The 20,448-nt window shown below is 37.4% G+C and overlaps 1 protein-coding gene and 1 long non-coding RNA gene across 8 annotated transcripts in view; both read right to left on the minus strand.

The window, feature by feature from the left end:
- NLK (nemo like kinase) overlaps positions 1–20,448 on the minus strand; it is a 132,052-nt gene that overhangs the window by 85,830 nt on the left and 25,774 nt on the right. The window lies entirely within an intron of this gene.
- The window catches only part of LOC145542166 (uncharacterized), a 39,193-nt gene that overhangs the window by 3,789 nt on the left and 14,956 nt on the right, over positions 1–20,448 (minus strand). The gene's annotated exons all lie outside the window — the stretch shown is intronic.

A 20,448-nucleotide genomic window follows, 5' to 3' on the forward strand; every position in this document is an offset into this window, starting at 1 on the left:
TATTCAAGTATATATTCAGGCATTCAAAGTAAGGATAATTAATTTATAGAAATGATAACACAACTTGGATTTCTACCTAACAAATAGCATCATGTCTAACAAATCTGCCCTGCAACTCAGTATATCTCAAAAAAGACAGTCAATGACCTATGGAAAATATAAATCTGACTATAAAGAAAGATTTGAATTTCATTCATTTAATGCCAAATCAAATTTAAATATACAAATACACACACAAGAAATGAAACTCATTTATTAAACCTTAATAATTACAACTAATGTATAAATATTATACCTTAAATTTTTCCATAATCAATCAACTATCTGAACTATCTTCGCAATATGAGCATTTTTGTGTGTATGTGCAGTTGCCTTCAGAAATTATGTGATAAAAATAACTTGTAGCATGGTCCTTTTACCTTGGTACCTCAATTTTAAGTTAAATTATTAATACATTCCAAACCAAAGTGAAATACAATGTGGAATTTTTTTTTGGGAGGGCTCACCATGCAGAGCCCTAACCAGTGGACCACCAGAGAATCCCCCAATGTGTAATCTAAGAAGATGATACAAGTAAACTTATTTATAAAACAGAAACAGACTCACAGACTTTGAAAACTTTGGTTACCAAAGGGGAAAGGTGGAGGGTGAAGGGATAAATTAGGAGTTTGGGATCAGCATATACACACTACTATATATAGATAATCGGAGAAGGCAATGGCACCCCACTCCAGTACTCTTGCCTGGAAAATCCCATGGATGGAGGAGCCTGGTAGGCTACAGTCCATGGGGTCGCTAAGAGTCGGACACGACTGAGCGACTTCACTTTCACTTTTCCCTTTCATGCACTGGAGAAAGAAATGGCAACCCACTCCAGTATTCTTGCCTGGAGAATCCCAGGGATGGGGGAGCCTGGTGAGCTGCCGTCTATGGGGTCGCACAGAGTCGGACACGACTGAAGCGACTTAGCATAGCATAGCATAGCATATATAGATAATAACAATTTACTGCATAGCACAGGGAACTCAGTATTCTGTAATAACTTATATGGGAAAGGAATCTGAAAAAGATAGATATATGTATAACTGAATCACCTTACTGTATACCTGAAACTAATATTTAACACTGTAAATAAACTATACTCCAATATAAAATAAAAATTAAACAAGGAAAATAAACAAAAAAAGCCCAAAATGAAATACAAGCAGTTGGCTCAAGCAAAGTTCTATCAGGTGGAAAAAGAATAAAACTATCATTAAGTGTGGCTGTGGATAGTGATAAGGGGATGTTATGCTGCAACATATAAGACACAGCCAGACAAAACAAAACTGGGAAAGGTGCTTTCCTAACACTGTTTAGACCCCATACTGTCTCACTTATGCATTCTACAAGGCACTACTGGGAGAAGAATGCACCTCTTATTTTCCCACAGAAAAGGAAATGATTTCTTTATCTGTCAATAGTAAGGGATTTCTTATTTTCCTGACATTATATTGTGCTGTGCTAAATCGCTTCAGTCGTGTCCAACTGACTCTTCGCGACCCTATGGACAGTAGCCCACCAGGGTCCTCTGTCCATGGGGATTCTCCTGGCAAGAATACTGGAGTGGGTTGCCGTACCCTCCTCCAGGGGATCTTCCTAACGCAGGGATCGAACCTGAGTCTCTGAAGTCTCCTGCGTTGGTAGGCAGGCTCTTTACCACTAGTGCCACTTGGGAGGCCCTTTCCTGGCATTAGTGATTTGTAAAAGTAAATTTTTATTAGTGTCTCATTTCTTTATTGAAGAAGACAAAGATGTTTCAATTTTTTTTTTTCCTCTTCTCTCTGCTGTTTGGAAATAGAGATGGGAGTGTGGAAGTAGAGAACTGTCTTCAAGATCTAGAGGGGCTTTTAACTGACATATCAGGGACCCATTGCAAGTTTGTCTTTTGATGCCCAGGTGTCAAGATTCTAACATTAAAGTTAAGGCAACCTCTCAGTACAGATGCAATGGTTGACAAACATGTTCTCCTTCAGGACTCGTTTGATTATATCTCCTTAGGTCCAGAGATCTGAGGATATACTGTAGGAGGATTTTTAAAAATTTAAGAACATTTCAAAAACTCAAGTCTATTCCAAGTAAGGCACAATAACAACAGTTCTGTTATTACTGGACAGCACATTTTTTAGGCTTAATTATGTAAAGTAGGGCAAAAGTAAGCTATTATATATTGTATATATCACACTCGTGTAAAATTATAATTTTACACAGTAGAATCAAGAACTTAAGTATTTTGTGATCCTCTTCAAAAACAATTCCTATTTTCAGCGGTCAGTATGCAGTTCAGAATGCTCTTTGAGCCTTGTTTCTAGTGCAGTGGCTAGCATGCTCATGTCACAGAATGCTGTTTAAACCAGATTCTTCTGAAACCAGTTAAGCGGCTATCATTCTTTTTCAACTTTTTCTGAAGAAGTATTGATATATTCTTGACCTATAAAAGAATGCTTGTGCTGACAACTGCTTGAATATCTCTATTTAATAAGTAAAGAGCATCACCATGAATATGCAGTTACGTTTCCTCTATGAGAGAGACTTGGATGGAGAAACATGGGAAATTTTCAAAAAGTAAATTCTCCATTCTGGTTTTATGATTTTAAGAAAAGAGCAAGAGTTACAGCACACAATGAAGAGAAAAGCACAGGAACATACTTGAGGGAAGATGACTTTTCTGTTTGAGCCAGCTATTTTAGAAAATCCTAGAATACTTACCGTGAGTGTCAGAATACCATCTGGCTGTACTATTGATGTAATTTTTAAATGTAACTTTAAGGATTGATGCAATCCAGGGGGAAGTAGAGGGGAGGGAAAGCCTAGGGGAATAATCACTTCAATGATATTTCAACTGCAGATTTGGCATCATATGATACTTAACATCTTGATGAAGTGAATTTTACAGACACCTTGCTTTATAATAAAGCCCTTGAAGATTAAGGAATTACACAACAGCAGTAGGATCTTTGTCTCTAGAAGTGAGCCTTGGATAGAAAGATGCACATTTTCCAAAGAACTCTAAATCTCTTTAACTATGTGAGTTATAGTCTGGGAAAGAAAGAAAAAACTAAAATAATCCCATCACTAGTAGAAGCTACTAATCTGTGTTAGAAATGGAATGAATCGGATATACTGCCATCTAGAATGGTCAGCAGACTCTTCCCTAAGGTCGAGGTGTCTAAGTTGACTATCCTTCTAGTTTGAAGGTAATGCTAGGGGAGAGACGGAGATAAAACAGAAGAACAAGGACCTGGAGGCAGTAACAGCAGTGTGATGTGACATTTAACAGCACCAGATATAACTCAAGTCTCTTCTCCCATGAACACAGTCCTCTCTTGCTGCACACAGCAACAATTTCCACTTGAGGTGGCTGATGGCTATTACTTGTGTCTTCCCAATGTTCTTTCTCATCTTATTTTGATAGCAGATCACATTCCCCACCATCCAAAAAGACTTCTTAGGAAACTGAAAAAGCAGAGTTAGGAGAGGTTCCTTTTCCTCTTTCATTAAAGGAGAGCTGTAAGGGTGTGTACTGAGAGCTTCCTCTACCACACAGAGAAACCAAATCAAGAAACGAATCACAATATGAAGAGAAAGAGAAAGGAGACAAGAATCCTGATAATTTTCAACTCTAAAATTTCATTTATATCTAAGACTAGTTCTACTTCCATCCATCCTGAGGTCTGGTTATGTGAACCGACAAATCTTGTTCATTATTTTGAGTTGAACTTTTATAATCCAAAAGACTCAGCTCTTACACCAACTTTTACTAGATGCTCATTTTCCCCTGTATAAAAATATCAGTTTTTGTCTCTCCTTCCCATCCCCTCACAGATCATAAACATTGTAGCTTGCCCCTCCAGCAAACCCCTAGATGTCACTGTCTAAAATAATCTTTTTCAGATATTTAATCTCTTTATGACTCCCATTATATACTATCATGGATACAAATCAGTAGCTTCTTTGTCAACTCCCCATATTTCTCCCCAAACTACTTCCATTTCTGGTATGCAATCCTTGGACTCAGCTAGCAAAGGACAAGTGGCTATAGCTGGGTTAATTATGCACAATTTATAAATATATCCATGACAGTCATTTCAAAGGTGCAAAAGAGAAAAGCAGCCTTTTTGAAATGTGTTCTTGTTCTTAGATTCAGGACAGGAACAATTTGACATCAACTTTCAAACTACTTAGGCTGCAAACTACTTTTGGATTTGTTTTCTTGGTGTTATTTGTTTAGAAATCTGAAGAAAAAATGTAACCATTCCCCATATAGCAAATCCTAGAAACTCGTGGAAAATTATAGCCTTTTCAGAGAGCTTAATTTCACTTCACATAAATAAAAACAAATCATTTTACTTGTTCAGAGGTTATTAAGTATCATCTGATGAGGATATAACTGCTACTGGCAAAACTTGTGAATCTATCATCTTCTAGTAAAAATATTACAGCTTCTTTCTGGTATCCTTGTTACTGAGCAATAGTCTTTTTTTTTTTTTTCAATCTTTCTTGTCATTCTCTTTTTAGAGATGTCAAGTTGAAATTCTAATGTGTTTTAATGCAGACCATATCCTGACTTAGGTAGTCTGACAGCTGAATAAGCCCTGGCACAATGTTCATCAATTATTAACACTAGCAGGAACCATTAAAGAGTCTAGTGCAACATCAATAAATTAGCTGAACAAGTGAAATAAATGAATAGTGAGAGCCTTTGATGTGCAATTTTCATGGGGAAGACTGTTACCTTCATTTTACAAAAGGGAGAACCGATGCACAGAGAAGTTAAGAAATTTGCCTTGGGTCACAGAGAGTAAATGGTAGTACTGAGACTGGATTAAAGTCTGTTAAACTCAGACAGTATGTATTCTGTTTTCTACACCAGTCTGCTTTCTCTGAACTCTGCAGGTCTATGAGGCAGCAATTCCAAAGCTGTTCCTCTAACCTTCTAAGGACACCTCTGACCACAATCACATTTCACAAAAATTTTTTTTATTATAAATCACCCTTCTTGATATGCTTATAGAGGAAGTTAAGGGAATACGCAGTGAGGACAGGGAGGGAGAGTTAATGGAGACCGCCCACAAAAGCTCTACTTTTGGAAATGCTATTATATATAGATCAGCCTACTTTGGAGTGCTCAATTTTGGTTTCATTAAGTATGTATGTATTTCAGAGCCAGAACTATATTTAAGAAACGCATTGTATACTTTTCCAGCATCTGGTCACAAGAATATTTCAAAGAAATTAAAGTCCTTTGTTTCATTATTTTATGTCCCCACCTCCTCCCAACTCCCTTCCCAGCCAGTTATTATTCATTAGTTGGGAGACAGCATTTCTCAGAAATCAAGATTAGGAAAACTTTAAAAATCTAACAAAAATCAAATCATTTAGTTTCTTAGCTGATTCTACACAAGGACAGGACAGCCTATTTCACCTTTCTCTCTCTACCACTTGTTACACAGTAGATGTTTGTTGAAAGGCAAGGCTTTACTAATGTACACATGGTTAGAAAAAAGGAGTTTTATAGAATATTGTTCACTGAGCTTGTGGATACAAAAACCTTAGCAATGGAAAGATAAACCCTAAAGTACTGTTCCAAAATATTGATGTAGTTAATGTGAACAAGAAAATTCCTTTGCAAACTATGGTTTCCTCCAAAGAGAAAAATAAGTATCACCAAAACGGAAGAATTACCACACACTAAGAAAATATTCTAGTCTGGTTTGCATTTGTTGTAAAGAAACATGTGTATCCATAAATTTTCTGAAATTAACATATTAAATGTTCATTTTGATTATCTAAATTTCTTTTTTTCAAGACAAACATGCTGACAAGCCTTCTCTTCCCCTTCATCCTCCCCCTTCCCCACCTTCTCCTCTTTTTTTTAAAGCTATAAACAACACACCAAACTTAACATAATAAGACCAGAAGAGTAAGAGCAAACAAAAGCTGATCCTCACAGAGGTACGTTTTACTTTAGAAATGGGAGGGAAAAGCTGCTGTGCAGGCGCTACATGTCACCAATCCAAAGAGGTTTGCTCTTTGGCAGCACATTTAAGAAAAATGTGTATATTGTTAGTTATAATGATTTCTAAGTCTTGTTCAACAAGGGGCACCTACCTGGCAACATTTCAAAAGATGATAAAATGACATTCAGGACACAGAAGATAGGCTAGCTGTCAAAAAGAGAAAAAAATCTGATCCTAGCATGACAAAGGCTTTTTATTTTGGAAGATATGTAACAAGTGCATTACTTAAAAAAATTTAAAAAAGGTTAAGAAGGGGACACTGCCCTGTATGATCTATTTTACTTGGATTAAATGCCATGAAACTTGCAATGTGTCTTTGGGATACCTCAAAGGATAATCAACAAGGGTCTCCTAAGAGGAAAAAGAATGGTCCCACAAAACATTCATTTTACAGAGTAGTATGAAAACTTCGATCATTACTTTTTAAAGAAGACTAACTGGAAATAGGTCTTAAAATCTATGGGAATAATTTTATTTGGTAGATTACCAAAATGTAGTTAATGATGTGGGTGAGATTTACATGGGTGCCCTTATATTTAATAAAATGGAAGCCACAGAAACTGTAAGAACTATACTGACCTTATATTTTAGACACAAATATAAACAGAAATTAGACACCCTACTCACTGCCCAGATAAAATGCTTGCCACATCTGCTTCAGATATCTTTTGTTAAAATATTAGATGTTATACAGATACATCAAAAGACTGCCTGTCTCTTACTTTCTCCCTCTTTGGAGTTAACCAACATCCCGACTCTGTTGTAAATCCTTGATATTTATACTTTAAAATTTTTGATATATGTGACTACCTCCATAAAAAGATATAATTATTGTCTTAACATTTTACATAAATGGTATCACACTGGCCCAAGCTTTCACATACAAATTGCTTTCCCTCCCTAATCAGTCTTATCTTTTAAATTTATCCATGTCAATCCATCTAGATAGAGTTCACTCATTTTATGTGTAGCATAGTATTCTATTATATGAATAAACTGTAAGCTCACATATCTGAGAAATTCACTGAACCCCAAGCAGGAGAAAATGATATCAAAATAGATAATAATCAAATTGTTTAAAACCGGTGGTGCATGGGGGAACTGGATTCAAGTATGGTCAAAAGGCATAAACTTCAAATAAATAAATACTGAGGATGTAACGTACACGATGACTACAGTTAATCCTGATGTATCATATGTTTGAACACTGCTAAGAGAGGAGATCCTAAAAGTTCTCATCATAGGGAAAAAAATTTTATCATACTGCACATCTTAAACTTATACAGTCCTGTATGCCAATTATATCTCAATAAGACTGGGGTGGGGGGAGAACTGCTTAAAACTATTGATAAAGAGAAAATCTTAAAAGCAGTAAGAAAATAAAGACACACTACATACAGAATAGCAAAAGTAAGGATTACAGCCTATTTCTCAATGAAAACAATGACATGAAGACGACACTGGAACATCATCTTAAAAGTATTTAAATGAAAAAAAGTCACCCTAGAATTTCATATCCAACAAAAATAACTTTCAAAACCAAAGGTGAAATAAAACATGCAAAAGCTGAAAGAATTCATCACCAGAAGACTTGCACTGTGAGAAAGGACAAAGGAAGTCCTTAAGCAGAAAGAAAATGATAATCAGATGAAAACCTGGATCCACTCAAACGAATGAAGAGCACAGAATAATAACATAGGTAAATACAAAGATCTGTTAGTATTATTTAAATCTCCTTAAAAGATAATCAATGTATAAAACGAAATAAGAACAATGTGGTGCAGGATTTAAAACATCTATACAAAACAAAGAAAAAAACAAAAAAAGCCTATGTATAAGTAAAATATATGACTAAATATATGAAATACAGCACATTCTATGATTCCATTTATATAAAATTCAACTTTATGTAAATAGATTTTATTTTCTAAATGCAAAATAATTTATAGTGATCAAAAGCCTGGAGGTAGGGTGGGTGAGATAGGGAGGCATGGAAAGGAGAGATTACAGAGAGGTAAAGGAATCTTTTCGTAGTGATGAATATGTTCAGAATCTTGACTGAGGTGATCGTTTCCTGAGTGTAAACATATGTCAAACTTATCATACTATACAATTTAAATATGTAGCTTTTTGTATGTCAATAAGTAATCTTAACCTGTTTCCTAAAAAAGGTACAAACTTGCTGTTGTAAGATAAATAATTCTGAGGATCTAACATATAAAGTGCTGACTACAGTTGATAATATTGTATTATATAATTAAAATTTTCTAAAAAACTTTAATATTTTCACCAAAAAAAAGAGTAAATATATGAGGTGATAGACGTGTTAACTCAACTGTCATAATCCTTGACGAAGTACGTGCTATGCTGTGCTTAGTCACCCAGTTGTGTCTGACTCTTTGCAACCCCATGGACTGTAGCCTGCCAGGCTCCTCTGTCCATGGGGATTTTCCAGGCAAGAATACTGGACTGGGTTGCCATGACCTCCTCCAGGGGATCTTCCCAACCCAGGGATCAAATCCAGGTCTCCCGTGTTGCAGGAGAATTCTTTACCATCTGAGCAACCAGGGAAGCTCAAGAATACTGGAGTGGGTAGCCTATCCCTTCTCCAGGGGATATTCTCAACCCAGGAATCAAACTGGGGTCTCCTGCATTGCAGGCGGATTCTTTACCAGTTGAGCTACCAAGGAAGCCCTCCACGAAGTAAACATATATCAAATCATCACTTTGTACACTTATGTTTTACTTCTATCATTTCATATGCCATTGAAGATGATATGTCAATGTCAGGAGGGAGATACAAGTATAAAATCAGAATTTTAATAATTAATTTTGATTTGAAGTATCAGTATAAACTCCTGGTGTTATTTTATCTTAAAAAGACTGTCCACTCAAAAAGCCTTAGAAACAATGACCAACCCCAAAAGAATGACTATCTCTAATGCCCAGGAGACTTTGAATAAATGGCTGATTCCAAATTTAGGGTAGGAAATCCCAACCCAGGAATTGAACCCGAGTCTCTTAATGTCTCCTACATTTGTAGGCGGGCTCTTTACCACTATCGCCATGGTTCGCTTACCATAAATCCGTAAGTTAATAACATTAATCGGTCACTGTTGGAGGATGGTAGTGAACCAGTTCATTATTCTGAAAACAGATAATGGGGACAAATCATGCATTTAAACCTATACCATCTATACCTTGGAGCAGGCAATGGCACACCACTCCAGTACTCTTGCCTGGAAAATCCCATGGACAGAGGAGCCTGGTAGGCTGCAGTCCACGGGGTCGCGAAGAGTTGGACACAACTGAGCAACTTCATTTTCACTTTCGTGCATTGGAGAAGGAAATGGCAACCCACTCCAGTATTCTTGCCTGGAGAATCCCAGGGACAGGGGAGCCTGGTGGGCTGCCGTCTATGGGGTCGCACAGAGTCAGACACGACTGAAGCGACTTAGCAGCGGCAGCAGCAGCATCTATATCTACCAATAGGTAATCGAAGAGAAGAGGAACTTTACAGTAATATTTCAGCTAATAAATGAAGAGGAAATGGTATAATTAGAATATTACCATTTTGTAAACCTTAACAAATCAACGTATCTCAGCTTTAATCATCAATGCCTACTCATGCCACAAAAGGAGAGACAACCCATATTATGTGTCTCCTGCTTAAGTACAAACCACTACCTAGTCAAGTAGTCATGCCCACCCATGGAAATGAGGAAAAAAAAAAAAAAATCAAAGTCTCTAGATCCAACTACTAATGAACAGGAAGCACAACAGAATGACATGATAAACCACAAGGATGCAATCAGTAAATCTCAGTAAACTAAGAAAAAACCCATCTAGACGCCTTAAATTATAAAAAAAAAAAAAAGAGAAATACAGAGGTAATCACCCCCTTGATGTGGGGCATTCTCAAAGTATTCTAACCTTTTCTCCTTGATGACTTCATCCACTGTATTAAGCTATAAACCTGACAACTGATGACTAAATCTCTTAGAGCTGACACCACAGATGTGACATGGCCTCATCAAAGATTATAGTACTGAAACAAAATCTTAAGATATCATCCAGTCTAACCATCTAATGTATTCACCTAAGGCAAACAAAACAAAAATGAGTAAAATCCAAATTTATTATCTTAACATTCAAAGTCCAATCTCTGTTTCTAGTTTTCTCTCTTCTCCTCTCCAAATATCCTATTCTACTGCCAAACCAGGCAACAGTTATTCCCCAAATATGTTTATATGCCCTTACCTCATCTGTTTCCCTACTACAGCTCCAACTACTACTTTCGTTAGCTGAAACAGTCCCATTCATGGGACCATGAATGATTTTCTTTTCTGATTTACATTCCTCCGTACAACAATAAATGATGAATGATTAGCATTCCTCTAGTACACTGATGTTAAGGATATAGTATAAAACACACAAAAGGACCAAGAATAACCAAATCTTTCTTTCCGAGTTTAAATCAAATATCAATTGTTAATGCTCTAATTAACCTCTGTTCCAAATTTCCCAAACTCTCATTTGGTACATACTTATATAAAGGTTAAAAAATCAAATCAGATAATTTTCAAAGTTATAAGCTTTAGGCATGCTAGAAATGGGTTAGTAACTTTTACATAATAGTAATTCTCCTTTTCCTGAGAAACAGAACCACTTTTTCTTCAAGGCAGCAATTCAGTTAAGGTCAGTTGCTCGGTTGTGTCTGACTCTTCACATCCCTATGGACTGCAGCACGTCAGGCTTCTCTGTCCATCACCAACTCCTGGAGTTTACTCAAATTCATGTCCACTGAGTCGAAGATGCCATCCGATCATCTCACTGTCCTGCCTTCAATCTTTCCCAGCATCAGGGTCTTTTCCACTGAATCAGTTCTTCGCATCAGGTGGCCAAAGTATTGGAGCTTTAGCATCAGTCCTTCCAATGAATATTCAGGACTGATTTCCTTTAGGAGTGACGGGTTGGATCTCCTTGCAGTCCAAGGAACTCCAACACCACAATTCAAAGGAATCAATTCAGCACTCAGCTTTCTTTACAGTCAATGCAGCAACATTCACCTAAAAGACTACGTTTCCTTTCTTTTCTGTAGCTACTGTGGTCAGGAGATTCGATTTTGCCCAATAAAATATAGATGGAATAGTGTGATTTCCAGGAAGGATCCTTAAAAGCAAACTAGCAATATGTTTTTCTTTGCCTCTAAGAGGGGTATAACTGAGTGACTGGGGAGACAGATAAAAGAAAAAATCTTGTAAACCCTTTCGTAGCTTTTGAATCTTAAACCGTAAATATCTTGGGGAAAAAAAAACAAAACAGTTTTTAGTTTGTTAATTTTAAAAAACTATTCAGTTCAGTTCAGTTGCACAGTCGTGTCCGACTCTTTGCGACCCCATGAATCGCAGCACGCCAGGCCTCCCTGTCCATCACCAACTCCCGGAGTTTACTCAAACCCATGTCCATCAAGTCAGTGATGCCATCCAACCATCTCATCCTCTGTCGTCCCCTTCTCCTCCTGCCCCCAATCCTACCCAGCATCAGGGTCTTTTCCAATGAGTCAACTCTTCACATGAGGTGGCCAAAGTATTGGAGTTTCAGCTTCAACATCAGTCCTTCCAATGAACACCCAGGATTGATCTCCTTTAGGATGGATTGATTGGATCTCCTTGCAGTCCAAGGGTCTCTCAAGAGTCTTCTCCAACATCACAGTTCAAAAGCATCAATTCTGCGGTGCTCAGCTTTCTTCACCGTCCAACTCTCACATCCATACATGACCACTGGAAAAACCATAGCCTTGACTAGACGGACCTTTGTTGGCAAAGTAATGTCTCTGCTTTTAAATAAGCTATCTAGGTTGGTCATAACCTTCCTTCCAAGGAGTACGCGTCTTTTAATATCATGGCTGAAATCACCATCAGCATTTTGGAGCCCAAAAACTATAGTGACTTTTAAAAGCTATTAAAAAACTTGTTTAGTGAAAAAAAATCTTACATTACAAAAATATATTCCAAATTAGTATATCTGAGTTCAGAACATGATAAAAACAAAAACAAAAAAACCTACCCCCCCACCATTTAAGTTTAAGTTATTTATTTATTTGTGAATGATGCTGTGAATATGCCCTTTTTTTGGTGGGGGAAGGGAGTATTCAAAACTCCCCTTTTGCAGGTTCAGGTTAACTTTATTTATTCCAAGAATATCAGTCAGAAAACTTGCTAAGAGGATATGTCAAAGGATTAAAAAAAAAAAAGGCAGAAAACATGTGAACTTCTTACTGAATCAGATAAATTAAAATTTTCAACAGTTGAAATAAAGCAATTTTCCTAGCAATACATTTCTGATCAGTCACTTTTGAACTCTATGCCCTGAAATTTGTGTAGCAGTCACTATTCTACAAAAGATATGAAGAGCAATGATATAGAACATTTAGTCCTGTTGACAAGTCACAGCCTAGACAATTCAGAAGCCTGAAAGACTTTAAACATCACTATTCTCATTCTGGATTAGCAGTTAAGTGGTTGAGTCCTTTCTGTTCCCAACTCTTATCACTCAGACTTTCAGACTTGACTCTAGAAATCAAGCCTCTTCATTGATATCAAACAGTACAAAGGACAGTATATAAATGGGGAAAAGCAGATTTAACATACAACATATAGACGCTCTTTTCCTCCATTTATTTCTAAACCACGTGACTATTATCTCAAACAGTTCTCTGCATACAGTTATTATGATCAACCAAAATCCTTTTAGGAAGGGCCACCACAGAAACCACTGCATTTAAATACACAGTATAACCCATCTTAATGGTTAAAAATTTCCTTCTAGATGACTATTTAGGTGTAACTTTTAGGATAAATGAGAAAACTCTTGATATGTGCACCTGCATATGTTATGTTACTTGGTCATTACAAACATGCTATTTCCTCAATGTTTACATTTTAAAGCTTTTACAGCCAAAAGCACTCTACTCAATTCAAAAACTGACAGGCTTTAGGGAAGACAAATAAACCCTTTTGGACCATCAACTGTAGAGGTCAACATTAAATTCTGCTCTTCAATTTCATCTCACAATCCAAACTGATCCTGCAATACGAAAAGCCACAGGGTACTGTGCTTCCCATTTCACCCCACCTACACTTTTCCCCAGCTTCCTATTCACAAGGATAGGGAGGTATCCCAGTTTCAGACAAAAGGAACTGATAAAAGTTGGATGAACATATTAGCAGAAACTTACAATTAGGCACCTGGCCTTGTAAAGATGCATTTTGCTAAAGTATCTTCTTACAATCCAAGTAATCCAAGTGAATTTTAATCTGCTATGCTAGCACCCTTTATTTTTAACACCTAATAATGTTTAAAAAATACAAGCCTGCTTAGAGAACTATTTTCTTTGGCTGAACCTCTCAGAAAAAGCCAATTATAATATATTGCAGATGTACTATTTCTGCTTAAAGAGTTACCTTAAATACAGTATGAATTTTGGGGGAAGGGGGATATTTCCTCTTGCATGGCTGACAAGCTTTCAGTGATGAGGGATATAAAAGCATCCTAACACATGCTCTTGAATGGTGATTTGCTTTGCTGTTGCTCAGTCATTAAGTTGTGTCCGACTCTTTGCGACCCCATGAACTGCAGCATGTCAGGCTTCTCTGTCCTTCACTATCTCCTGGAGTTTGCTCATAGTCAAATCCGATGAGTTGGTAATGCTATGCTATCTAACCATCTCATCCTCTGCTGCCCCCATCTCCTTCAGTCTTCAATCTTTCTCAGCATCAGGATCTTTTCCAATGAGTCAGTTCTTTGCATCAAGTGGCCAAAGTACTGGAGCTTCAGCATCAGTCCTTCCAATGAATATTCACAGTTGATTTCCTTTAGGATTGACTGGTTTGATCTCCATGCAGTCCCAGGGACTTTCAAGAGTCTTCTCCAGCACAATTTGAAAGCATCAATACTTCTCAGCCTTCTTCACGGTCCAACTCGCACATTCACACATGACTACTGAAAAAGCCATAGCTTTGACTAAGCAATTTGCTTAGGGACTCAGAGTTTGCTTGAAGATGTCAGTATCAAATTAAACCCGGTTAACAAGAAACTTTCAAATCAACATAGAAGCCTTTGCTTTTGCAGTATATACATCATCAGTCTATGTGAAGGGTTAACAAGAGAGGCTTTAAGATAAAGCTCAAAGGTAAGCTTTATTCAATCTTGCCCCACAATGGAAAAGACTTCCCGCCTGTTCTCTGTGGTTTATATTTATTACTTTTGGGGGAAGGGTGGATATTCTCACTTTTAAAATTCATTTAATGTATTATAATTATCTGCCCCAAGCAAGTATAATAATCATCAATTTTTCTTTAAAAATCCAGATCTAAAAGTAAAACTGGTTACTTCAAGGAATCAAGTCCATTGAATAAAAAGCACTCAATTAAAAACATAAATAAGATGAAAGAAAAAGCAACTAGTTCCAACATTTGGATGCTTGGTTTTCTGTTTTCAACAAACTGTCAAAATATAGAGCAAGATATATACTATGCTGATCCACCAATATGGTTCATGAGATGCTTCGAACTAACAGAAGAATTAACACACCCGCAGATGCTACACTTGGTACTATCCTCAAAGTGCTGCTCACAGGGGTTCCCTACTATTAAACCATTAGCAGCATGAACTTACCCTGCATTCATAAGTGTACTATGGTCCAATAATAACCATAATTTTCCCTAGTCAGACTAAATGATAAATTTCAACGTAAATAATGACTTCTTTCAGCCGGTCACAGCCCTAGCTTTGTGGGATTGGGGGTGGGGTATTAGGGATACTTTCAGAATCAAATGAAAGTTAATGGATCATCTTAAAAAGTCACACACACACATTTTAATTTTCTTCTGTTGGATATACAATGATGTAAACTCCCATTTAGCTATCTTCAACAAAAATAATTACATATGCTTTCTAGGAGAAAAAAAAAAAAGTACCTCTTGAATTGAAGCAGTCCTTTCATAATTTTAGCTGACTGAATGAACAGAAGTATTAATATGTTTCATTCAATACGACTTCAGTTGCTTATTCTTTTCAGTGTTTAAATAATAAATGTACACTTTAAGGTAGAACATCCCGGTAAGAACTGTTTCATAAAGCTGAATTACAAGATGCTAGAGAAAGACTGGAATTTTGTGACTCTATTTGTTAAAAAGAATCCCTTTCAAAGCTTACAGGAAGAGAACTATGCTAGTAATATAATGTAAGGTTAATGTTAAAAAAAACATGAAACTCCAGAATTCATTTACCAACTCGGGTATGAATGAATAATAACACATCACTGACAAGAAGAAGGTGAAGTTTCCAAACATTATCTTATTACTCCCCTCCATACTAATGCAAGGTTTAATGTAACAGTATTCTCTGTATCAAATCGATCAAGATGCCCAATTTTAATCTCTAGATTAATGTTTTAGATTAATTTACAGTGCCAGATGCCTAATAGGCTTAGAAGCAGTTATAATTTAAGTATTCCAAGACAATTCACTAGAATGACTTTTGTCCCCAAGGGCTGGCAAACAGAGTAAGGAAGGGAAAGGAGGTTTGTATTTAATACCATTTTATTTGCTTATTATTTTCAGTGTTTAAATAACAAATATACACTTTAAGGTAGAACATCTTGGTAAGAACTGTTTCATAAATCCAAATTATAAGATGCTAAAGAAAGACTGGAATTTTCTGTGACTCTATTTGTTAGAAAGAATTCACCTCAGAAAGAAAAGTGCAAAGAAAAGGAAGGAAAGGGGATGTAATGCTAACAAAAGAAGGCACCAAGAAGAGGAAACAACAGAAAAAGGGCAGACATGACACACGGTATTAAATTAGTATAATTCTATGTATATCTCTGACTATAATTCTCAATCTTTCAAGCTACATTTTTAGTTCAGAGACAGAAGAAATAAGGAGAGAGAATAAAATATGTCAATGATGAGTGAGTTCAATTACCACTTTGGACTCAATTTGGTAAGATACAGGACAAATATTTAACTAAAGTGCAGTGACCACCAACCCTATTCAGCCCTAGTTCTTTCCTTCCATTGCTCTATAAACCACAGGTTCTCTGTATTTAATCAACTTTCAACTTAAAACACATATACACAGATGCACAAAAATGAGGGTACTCTTCATTTTTGTGCATCTTCTCCATTCTCAGGCAAAATACCAGGAAAAAAAAGCCCCTTTTCTGTTAGAAAAGAATATAGGTCTCTCCTGATTATTTAAGTGAATCACACTAACTTTCAAAGTATTCAAATTTTAAGTTATCATTTTCTTTAAAAACCCAGTCTCTAAATCAGAAATAACCTGAAAGGGCTCACGATCCTTTTTAGTCCCCAAACACTGGAACTATCACAAATGTCAGCAAAACAAAATTCTTCTTTCCTTACAACAACTCACTTGATTTATGACACATATGAAGAAGGAAAACAAAAATGAACTTTCCACATATGTATGTGGAAATATTACACATATTTAAATAAAATAATAACAATAATTTGTTGTTATTGCTACCTGAGAAAAAGTTTTTAAAAGCTAGATTTTGTTTGTTGATTGTTTTAGTCTGTACTTATATCCACCCCATTCCAAAACAAATGAGAAATATCGAAGGAAAAAAAAATGTTTTTTTTTAAAAGAGAAGAAATAAGAGTCTTGGAAAGGGGAAAAAATAGGAAAGTTATGAAGTAAGGATGGGGGTAACTAGAAGATGATATGTACATAAAACAAAAGGTAAAACAGTCTACATTTCTTAACCAAGGACGCTGTACATTTGGCTGTGACCCTTAAGAGCAGTAAAAAAGAAAAAGAAGAAAACCAAAGGTATTTTCACTCAAATGCCCGATTTTGTCAAACAAGTCTGTGAGCATGATAGTTCTGTCAAAGTTTCAAAGAGATTCAAGAATATAAAACGAGACGAACTTGAGGCACAAACTGTAGAGATGCTGTTGTTTAAGCCATGCTAAGACGTTGCCATACAAGTTGTTCTTGCCTATATACGTAGGTGCTGCATGGAAACAGCCCCATAACTAACACAAATGGGGAAAGCTTACTTTCATTTCTAGTAATTACTTACATTTGATTCACAATTTCTGGCAACTGCAAACCATTTCAGTGGCAGACCTTTTACAAAAGGAACTGCTAGTTTCACATCAGTTCAGTTCAGTCGCTCAGCAGTGTCCGACTCTTTGCGACCCCATGAATTGCAGCACGCCAGGCCTCTCTGTCCATCACCAATTCCCGGAGTCTACCCAAACCCATGTCCATCGAGTCAGTGATGCCATCCAACCATCTCATCCTCTGTCGTCCCCTTCTCCTCCCGCCCCCAATCCTACCCAGCATTAGGGTCTTTTCCAATGAGTCAACTCTTCGCATGAGGTGGCCAAAGTATTGGAGTTTCAGCTTCAACATCAGACCTTCCAATGAACACCCAGGATTGATCTCCTTTAGGATGGATTGATTGGATCTCCTTGCAGTCCAAGGGACTCTCAAGAGTCTTCTCCAACACCATAGTTCAAAAGCATCAATTCTGCGGTGCTCAGCTTTCTTCACCGTCCAACTCTCACATCCATACATGATCACTAGAAAAACCACAGCCTTGACTAGACGGACTTTTGTTGGCAAAGTAATGTCTCTGCTTTTAAATATGCTATCTCGGTTGGCCATAACCTTCCTTCCAAGGAGTAAACGTCTTTTAATTTCATGGCTGCAGTCACCATCAGCAGTGATTTTGGAGCCCCAAAAAATAAAGTCTGCCACTGTTTCCACTGTTTCCCCATCTATTTCCCATGAAGTGATGGGACCAGATGCCATGATCTTAGTTTTCTGAACATTGAGCTTTAAGCCAACTTTTTCACTCTCCTCTTTCACCTTCATCAAGAGGCTCTTTAGTTCTTCCTCACTTTCTGCCATAAGGGTGGTGTCATCTGCATATCTGAGGTTATTGATATCTCTCCCGGCAATCTTGATTCCAGCTTGTGTTTCTTCCAGCCCAGTGTTTCTCATGATGCACTCTGCATATAAGTTAAATAAGCAGGGTGACAATATACAGCCTTGACGTACTCCTTTTCCTATTTGGAACCAGTCTGTTGTTCCATGTCCAGTTCTAACGGTTGCTTCCTGACCTGCATACAGGTTTCTCAAGAGATAGGTCAGATGGTCTGTTTCACATAAATCACCTTAGAAAGAGGAGACTTCTATTGGAATAACATCAAGAGTCAGTTGTCTGGATGAGCTTAATGCTGAGTCTGTTTCTTAACATTTTAAAAAAACTCATTCATCTGCCAGATCATGTAACGTAAACTCACAGGCTAATACAGCCAATACTCCCCCTTACGAGCAATGTAAAGTTATACCATATTTCATTAACTGTAAGATGCCATCAATGGTAAATGTGCCATTATTTGATGTACCATCAAAAAGGAAAACCACACATGCTGCTTATTCAATTGTGGGATATGACTGACTGTAAGAAACATCCTGATTGTGGAGATGTTCCAGTATAAGTGGATATTAGAAGAATGTTTACATGTGAGCCATGCTCCTTTGAGCAACACGAGTCAGCTTGCTGTCCATCCTCAGGTACTAGCACTTCCTCTTGCCTTCTCTGACCTGGGCCTTTCTCTATTGTTGTCATCCCCACTTCTGCTCTAGTTGGTCTTCTCGCCAACCTGTCTGTACTCACTAATCACCACTCTCTACTCTCATCTCTTTTTCAAACTACTACTTAATTCATTTCCTCATCTGAACATCTTCAATAGTTGAGCTATTTCAAATCCTGAAAGATGATGCTGTGAAAGTGCTGCACTCAATATGCCAGCAAATTTGGAAAACTCAGCAGTGGCCACAGGACTGGAAAAGGTCAGTTTTCGTTCCAATCCCAAAGAAAGGCAATGCCAAAGAATGCTCAAACTATCGCACAATTGCACTCATCTCACATGTTAGTAAAGTAATGCTCAAAATTCTCCAAGCCAGGATTCAGCAATACGTGAACCGTGAACTTCCAGATGTTCAAGCTGGTTTTAGAAAAGGCAGAGGAACCAGAGATCAAATTGCCAATATCCGCTGGATCATCAAAAAAGCAAGAGAGTTCCAGAAAAACATCTATTTCTGCTTTATTGACTACGCCAAAGCCTTTGACTGTGTGGATCACAATAAACTGTGGAAAATTCTGAAAGAGATGGGAATATCAGACCATCTGACCTGTCTCTTGAGAAACCTGTATGCAGGTCAGGAAGCAACCGTTAGAACTGGACATGGAACAGACTGGTTCCAAATAGGAAAAGGAGTACGTCAAGGCTGTACATTGTCACCCTGCTTATTTAACTTATATGCAGAGTACATCATGAGAAACGCTGGGCTGGAAGAAACACAAGCTGGAATCAAGATTGCCGGGAGAAATATCAATAACCTCAGATATGCAGATGACACCATCCTTATGGTAGAAAGTGAAGAAGAACTAAAGAGCCTCTTGATGAAAGTGAAAGAGGAGAGTGAAAAAGTTGGCTTAAAGCTCAATGTTCAGAAAACTAAAATCATGGCATCTGGTCCCATCACTTCATGGGAAATAGATGGGGAAACAGTGGAAACAGTGGCAGACTTTATTTTTTGGGGTGCCAAAATCACTGCTGATGGTGACTGCAGCCATGAAATTAAAAGATGCTTACTCCTTGGAAGGAAGGTTATGGCCAACCGAGATAGCATATTTAAAAGCAGAGACATTACTTTGCCAACAAAAGTCCGTCTAGTCAAGGCAATGGTTTTTCCAGCGGTCATGTATGGATGTGAGAGCTGGACAGTGAAGAAAGCTGAGCGCCAAAGAATTGATGCTTTTGAACTGTGGTGTTGGAGAAGACTCTTGAGAGTCCCTTGGACTGCAAGGAGATCCAATCAATCCATCCTAAAGGAGATCAATCCTGGGTGTTCATTGGAAGGACTGATGTTGAAGCTGAAACTCCAATACTTTGGCCACCTCATGCCAAGAGTTGACTCATTGGAAAAGACCCTAATGCTGGGTAGGATTGGGGGCAGGAGGCGAAGGGGACGACAGAGGATGAGATGGTTGGATGGCATCACTGACTCGATGGACATGGGTTTGGGTAGACTCCGGGAATTGGTGATGGACAGAGAGGCCTGGCGTGCTGCAGTTCATGGGGTCGCAAAGAGTCGGACACGACTAAGCGACTGAACTGAACTGAACTTAATTCATTTCCTCATCTGAACATCTTCAATTATGAGAAAGAACCCTAGGCAGAAAGGATATGTGTTCACAAAATTAGCTTCTCCAATAGACTCCTTTATTTTTTCCTATTGTAGGACAAGTATGTAAGAGCCACAAAAATGACTATGTAAC

Source organism: Giraffa tippelskirchi, chromosome 3, assembly GCF_054371585.1.
Source record: "Giraffa tippelskirchi isolate mGirTip1 chromosome 3, T2T-mGirTip1v1.2.pri, whole genome shotgun sequence".
Lineage (NCBI taxonomy): Eukaryota > Metazoa > Chordata > Mammalia > Artiodactyla > Giraffidae > Giraffa > Giraffa tippelskirchi.